Source organism: Podarcis erhardii (genome assembly GCF_964252035.2).
Source record: "Podarcis erhardii genome assembly, chromosome: 8".
NCBI classification, from domain to species: domain Eukaryota; kingdom Metazoa; phylum Chordata; class Lepidosauria; order Squamata; family Lacertidae; genus Podarcis; species Podarcis erhardii.
Window position 1 is genome coordinate 8,886,320 of NC_138499.1, and position 6,699 is coordinate 8,893,018.

At 46.2% G+C, this 6,699-nt stretch overlaps 1 long non-coding RNA gene across 1 annotated transcript; it reads left to right on the top strand.

Moving 5' to 3' along the window:
- Positions 1-4,843: 4,843 nt before the first annotated feature.
- Positions 4,844-6,053, top strand: LOC309348267. Its single transcript, XR_014159319.1, has 2 exons — positions 4,844-4,933; positions 5,236-6,053. It is a non-coding gene; the product is annotated as an uncharacterized lncRNA (long non-coding RNA).
- Positions 6,054-6,699: the final 646 nt, after the last annotated feature.

Sequence of the window (6,699 nt, forward strand, 5' to 3'; positions counted from 1 at the left end):
GATTAGGCCCTTGAGCAGAGGGAGAGGGGTGCTCTCACCATTCTTCCGCAGAGCAATACCCTCCGGTCTGGTTCCTGACATCCAGGCATTTCTGGAGTAGATGGACCAGCGGCCTCACCCAGTGTAAGGCTGAGCACAGAGGGTAGGATTCACATCACCAGCTCCATCAGCAAAAGTGCTAAGCAAGGGCTTCTACTTGCGCAACAGGGGTTTCCCCACTCTCCTCCACCCTGAAGCCCGGAAATTGGCTCAAGAAAATCAGGGGAACCCGCAGAACAGCAGATGGGGAAAAGAGAGAGGAAATAGTTTCATCTGGCAAGCTGTAATAGTTGCACAGATGGAACAATTGAAAGAAAGAGAGCAATTTTGAATTCCACCCAGTATATCTTCATGCTCAAGGTCTTTTTCCTTGGCAATTTTTGTAATGTATGTATTTATTTGCCTGTGCATTTGCCAAGGCATGCAATACAACCATGTCAGGTGGCACATAATTAAGATATTGCTACACACCACCCCAATCTACAAGAAGTGTGAGGTTGCAGGAGTCCAGGCTGTTACCTGGGGTTTGTTATTAGCTTGGAAATTAGGCACAGAGGAGACTGCAGTGTCTTTATGGCATATAGTTTATTTACACATATGTACAACCTGAGTCTATTCTAGAGGGATTTTCAGGATTTACATCTCAATGTGACTCTTTGTTTCTCTCTTAGGAGCAGCAGGATTAGGTCTACAAACAAAGAACTAGCCATGCTACTTGTCCCTTTGTTATATCCTGCTCCAGCCAGCCTGCCAAGAATCCTGCTTACTCCCTCTTTTCCCCTGCTTTTTAAACGTCTTGCAAAATGCCACCATTTTCCTTCAGCCTACGTCACCCAGACTTGAAATCCTAAAACCTGTCCTTGTTTCTGTTTCACATCCCCTTGTGGGTGGAGGGGCTCAAACTCCTCTGCTGTCAGGCCCAGGGTAGCTGTTTTCTTAATCACATATCACCTTATTTTATACTAAAGGATGGCTTTTCTTGGCAGTCAGTTCCTTTCCAGGAAACAGTCTGCATTTTAACACTGTTGATTCTAAAATGTGCCAGCTCATCTTTGTTCTCACAGTGCTGATCAAACCCTAGCACCCAGGAATCTAGAGGGGGCCAGGGCACCCATAAAGCCGTAGCAATATTTCGCCAGAGGGAAAGCAAAGAGAACTGAGTTGAACAGAGATTTGTGTGTGTAGAGTATTATCCACAAAAAGTAAGGAAATGAGAATCACAAATAAGAACATAAGAAGAGCCTGCTGGATAAGACCACTGACCTGTTTAGTTCAGAACAGATGCCACTTTGCTAAAAGCACATGCTCAGGTCCCCAGCTGCTTTACTACAGAGATATGTGCACCAACAGGTCTTCATGCCCAGATCTGAGTATGTGCTGGGCCCAGGGGTTAACCCGAGCAATACAGTCCAGGTCCAGTCCTGAATCCAAGGATTCCATGAGGAGTCAGTCCGACAGGGCCAAGGCAGGTCACAAAGGCAGGAAACCAGGCTAGGTCAGGCACAGGGTCTCAGGTAGGTTATAGCAAATAGCAGTGTTGCTCCCGCAACCTGGGGCAGGGTCTGACAGCCCTTTGTCAGGGTAACAGCCAGTCCTGATCCCCCGGTGACTCACCTCCCTGTCTTGCCCAAAGGCGAGCACTCCTCCTTCTCTCAGACCTCAGTCTCTGCAGCTTGGGAGATGTCGGTGGGTTACTACATCCAGAGGCCGCCTCAGCCTCTCCTGACCCAACTGGTAGTGGAGCAGCTGTAAGTGATGGCCCAGTTGAAGGCAACGAGGTAATCCCTGCATCTGGAGCCAGGGCAGGCTCAGGCCCCTGACGCGGCCCAGCTGGTGCTTGTTGCAGGGGAACCTGTGCAGACTGGGGCTCTTCAGAATCAGGCCCCAGACTCGGTTCAGATGCCGCCTGAGGCAAAGGATATGGTGCAGACTGAGACTCCTCTGGTTCTGAGTCTGAGCCCAAGTCCCAGGCCATCACAGAGTAACTAGAGTGTGATAGAGCAAGAGAGGAGGCTTCCCAGGTGCCCTGGTTCATAAGTGTATAGGGCTTCATACACTATTAGTAAATCAAGCTTCAGAGTTTAAGATAATCTGCAGTTGTTGATGTTGTTATATTTATACCCCAAATTTCCTCCAGGGAGCTTGAGGTGACATGTTTGGTCACCCCCCTCTCCACTTCATCCTCTAAGCAACCTGTGAGGTAGGTGTGGTTGAGAGACAGGGACTGATTCAAGGCCACTTGGTGAACTTCATGGCTTTGTCAGGATTTAAACCCTGGTCTCCCAGGTTCTAGTCTAACACTCTAGCCTGGTGGCATACAAGGAAGGCAGGAGTGGGACAAATTCAGAGCCGATCTCAGTATCTAACCTAGTTTTGAGCCCATATCCTCAGGACAGACTGCTCATGGGCAGAGGCCTCTGGTGCACAATGGCTGAACTGATTATTTCACTGGCTCGGTGGCATATTGGTCACCTTTGTGTTTGCCTGATGAAGCAGAAGATTCTTTCTGCAATTCCCACTGGGTTTCCTGCATCCCTCAAGGTTCTGTTCTGCTGCTCATGTCATCCAGTGTATGTATGTAGCCTACTGAGGATATCATGAAACGCTGAAATGAGTAATCTCAGTCATTTGCTGGCTGATAACACAGAGATATATATCCGTTTGCCTCGTGGCTCCTGGCAGCTCTTGGCTGTGTTCCTAGCGGAATGCCTAAATGATACAGCCAATGGAATGTGTCAAAGCTGCTACATACTAGGGATGGACAAATTAGTTTATTTCCATTCTGTGTCAGTTTCATATGAATTTAATAAGTCTGCCTCATCCTGTTTACTGTGGCCTTTTCATGTTCAAATTATACACATTTTTAAAGTGTGCATTCCCCTAAAATGCATACTGTGTACATTAATGTGCAGTCTATTGGTTAACTGTGTTCCAATTCATGTATAAATCCAGATAATGTGAATTAGGCTGTTTCACTTTTAAATATGAAGCACTGGAAATTCTTCTGTTTCCTTGCATTATACTCAGTCTGGAGAAAAGACAAAAGAGATGCCAGTAGAATGATATGATGATACTGGATGAGTATTGCTATCTTATTTCTTCTGTCCTGCTTGGCAGACAGGTAGGAAGTCAGGTATAGAGAGTCTTGGCTTTGTCCTTCAAAATAACATTTCAGTGACTGCTTAGGAATATTGGAGGCATTTCCAAAGATCCATATGCTGATGAACAGCACATGAAACAGATATTTGTGTTTGTTCCAGGTTGACCTGGCCACAGTAAGCAGGAGAGAAGGTTTCTTTCTGTCTTTTGAACTTGTGGTGGGTTCTCTATATTTCAGGTCACTCGGAATGGAGGCAGCTAACTAAGCAACCGCTTGTTGATTTCAAAAGAGTGCTATTGGTTGGAAGTGATGGGAGACTGAGCCCAGTTGATCCTTCCAGGTTTCCACTGTGTATGTAAGAATGTGGGGGCTGTGACATGCTGGAGTCATCTAGTTATGGAGTCCCCAGTGTGCATCCCATGGGCACCATGGGGAATCTTCTAGTCCAACCCCTGTGCATTGCAGGAATCTCAACAAAGATTGAGATTGAGAAGGTGCCCTCAGCCATAGCCTTTCACACATTCCAAGGCCCCCTGCCTTTCTCAATTTTTAAATTATTTTAGGGGACTTTCTTTACTTGGTTTCTTTGAGGGGATACCTTTGTGTGGGAGGGTTGCCTCCTCATTGGCCTGTTTTTTTTTTTGGGGGGGGGGTATACGTGTGGAGGAAAACCTTAAACATGTAGCAGAGTTCCCAAAAATAGACCACTGGCATTATTTCATCCAGGAGAACTTTACTTGTGCTGAAGGCAAATAGGCATAATGTTCACAAATCCAGTGCGTTCAGGATTGGCACAGTCCATGAGTAATCCAGTTGCAGCACTTACAAACCTTATAAACTTATAACAAGTTACCTTAGCACTAAGCATACTATGTACAGAGCACCACACCAGAAGGAAAAGAGATCGAAAGAGAAAGTGAAACCGGGGCCCCTTCTGGCCTTTATTTACAGTCAGGATGACCTTAATTGGAAGAGATAAGAGAACCAGTTCAAACCAGCTTCCCAGAAGGTATAACCCAAACAATCATGAAGCTGCCTTCATACAGAGAAGCTTCCAGTAGCTTCCAGAACCCTCTTGAATTAGGCAGAATAGGAAAGATCTCCACACATCAGATCAATACTTTCTGCACTAAGAAATGCAAACTGACACACTGTTACGATATGGATGCAATGCGACCGCGAGCAGCAGTTGGCTTGGAAGCAAAACATAATGGGAATGTTGGTTCTGTTCCGTGGGAACAGAGGGAGGGTCTATTTTCAGTGCAAAGCACCGGAATTAGCTCAGAGTGTAATATGACCTGTACAGGAAGTACAGGAGGTGGAGTTTGTCTCTCTTCTGATGGACTCTGATGAGAGCAGACGTGTTTTCTCTGTAATGCTGCAAAGACAGAAATAAAGGCATGTAAATACATTTCTGTCTCTCTCTCTTTCCCTCTACCTGGGAGGGGGGGAAGAGCGGTGTGTTCTTCTCACGTGGAGGAGGATCGCCAATCGCGACCTAGCCTGCATCTGCCGGGGAATGCAGACAGGGAGGTCACCAGGAGATCGTGCCGGGTGCCTGGAGAGTGGCCAGTTTCTCCTGATATGGCAGATTTCCTAACACACACCACTCCAAGAAAAACCAAGTCATGGATGTTTGAGCTGAGATTATTGCATTGCAGTCCCTTGGATTAAATGACTCTTGAGGTCACTTCCAACTCTATGGTTTTCTATGAGGCAGGGGCTGGCCTTAGCTGGAGCTTGATAAAGCTGGCTCCCATGGGCTAGAACTCCCATGGGCTAGAAGAAGCAGAGGTACCCCATGCAACTTCTTCTTTCCCCCATATGGGGTGGGGAGGGGAGAAATAACTTATCCCCCATCAGCACATGACCAGCGGCTGCCACTCATTAACCAAACACTACTTAGGAAGAAAAGCTTCCAGTATAAAGGTGATGGCTCACAAGGGTGTTCCTCTCCTTCTATAAACTGGGCTCTGTGGACTCCCTCTCTTGATCGATCACAGCTCCTGATAGCCAGTCATCTAGAATCACCTTTGGGAAGGGGCTGCATGGCTTGAACATACTGTTTAATGGCCACCAATGTTCTTACATTCCAGTCATCTCTGAAACTCTGTTGCATGGAGATGTGAAATGGCTTTGGTGGGAGAACAGCAGCAGCAGCAGCAGCAGCATGGGATGTCGGTTTGTAAAGACGACCGACAAGAGAAAAATGGAAACAAGATGGAGAAAATGTCTTTAAACCTACAGTCAAATATATGGCTCCAGTGGAGAAAATAAACATGGCACAGGCTTTGAGTGCTGCCGGAGTATAATATAAATCTTAGGGGGAGGTATTACTGCTAGCTAAGGCTCTAGTTATACCTCAGCCAGGCCATTTTCGACAGCATTTGTCACAATACCTCAGCAAGAACATAATTGCCCTTGAGCCTGCAAAGAGCAGAACAGCAAGACTAATATCCTTTGAGATGTGTCATAGAGGAAGGTTAAAGGAGTGCTCTTTAATGGGCCCAAAAAGAGAGACTTTCCAATATACCCAGTGAAGCCACTCCGTCTTGGCTAGAGTGAAGAATGTGAAAGCGAAGCTTTGTGTGGTGGGTGGAAAAGGAGACCTGGTGGTATGTTTTTAAAGGCTGCTCCTTTGTATTTCTTTTTCCTTAAGAAAGGAGGAAAAGAACCACTCGGTATATTTTAAAACTTGAAATGCTTCTAAGGAGAGACACTGTTTGAAATGCAAAGCAACAGAAGCTGTGGCAAGTTGCGGGAAATGGATGTGGCTCTGTGGTAGACCAGAGGGGAGCTGGTCCTGGAGGAAGAACTGTAAGGGGAGAGACTTCGTCAGGCAAGGCCTCCTTCCACCTGCCTTGCCCCACCCTCTAGTCTCTGCTTCTCAATTTGTATTGTATTATTTTATGTACTATGGCTTGCCGTTGTTTTACTGATTACAGTTTAGAAAATATTTATTGTAACTGTTGAGTGGATTTCTGTTTAACTTTTATATGTTGATATTATTATTTTATACTATTCTAATGATTGTTGAATGTTACTTTTTTGATGTAAAGGTAAAGGGACCCCTGACCATTAAGTCCCGTCATGACCGACTCTGGGGTTGCGACGCTCATCTCGCTCATCTGGCCAAGGGGGCTGGCGTACAGCTTCCGGGTCATGTGGCCAGCATGACTAAGCCGCTTCTGGTGAACCAGAGCAGCGCACGGAAATACCGTTTACCTTCCCACCGGAGCGGTACCTATTTATCTACTTGCACTTTGACGTGCTTTTGAACTGCTAGGTTGGCAGGAGCAGGGACCAAGCAAAGGGAGCTCACCCCGTCGCAGGGATTCAAACCGCTGACCTTCTGATTGGCAAGTCCTAGGCTCTGTGATTTAACCCGCAGTGCCACCCACATCCCACTTTTTGATGTAGGTTGCTTATTTTAAATTTTTGTTTGATTATCACATTTTTGCACTGCATTAGATTGTTGTAACTGCAAGAAGATCAAACATATCCATTCTTAAGGAAATCAGCCCTGAGTGCTCACTGGAAGGACAGATCCTGAAGCTGAG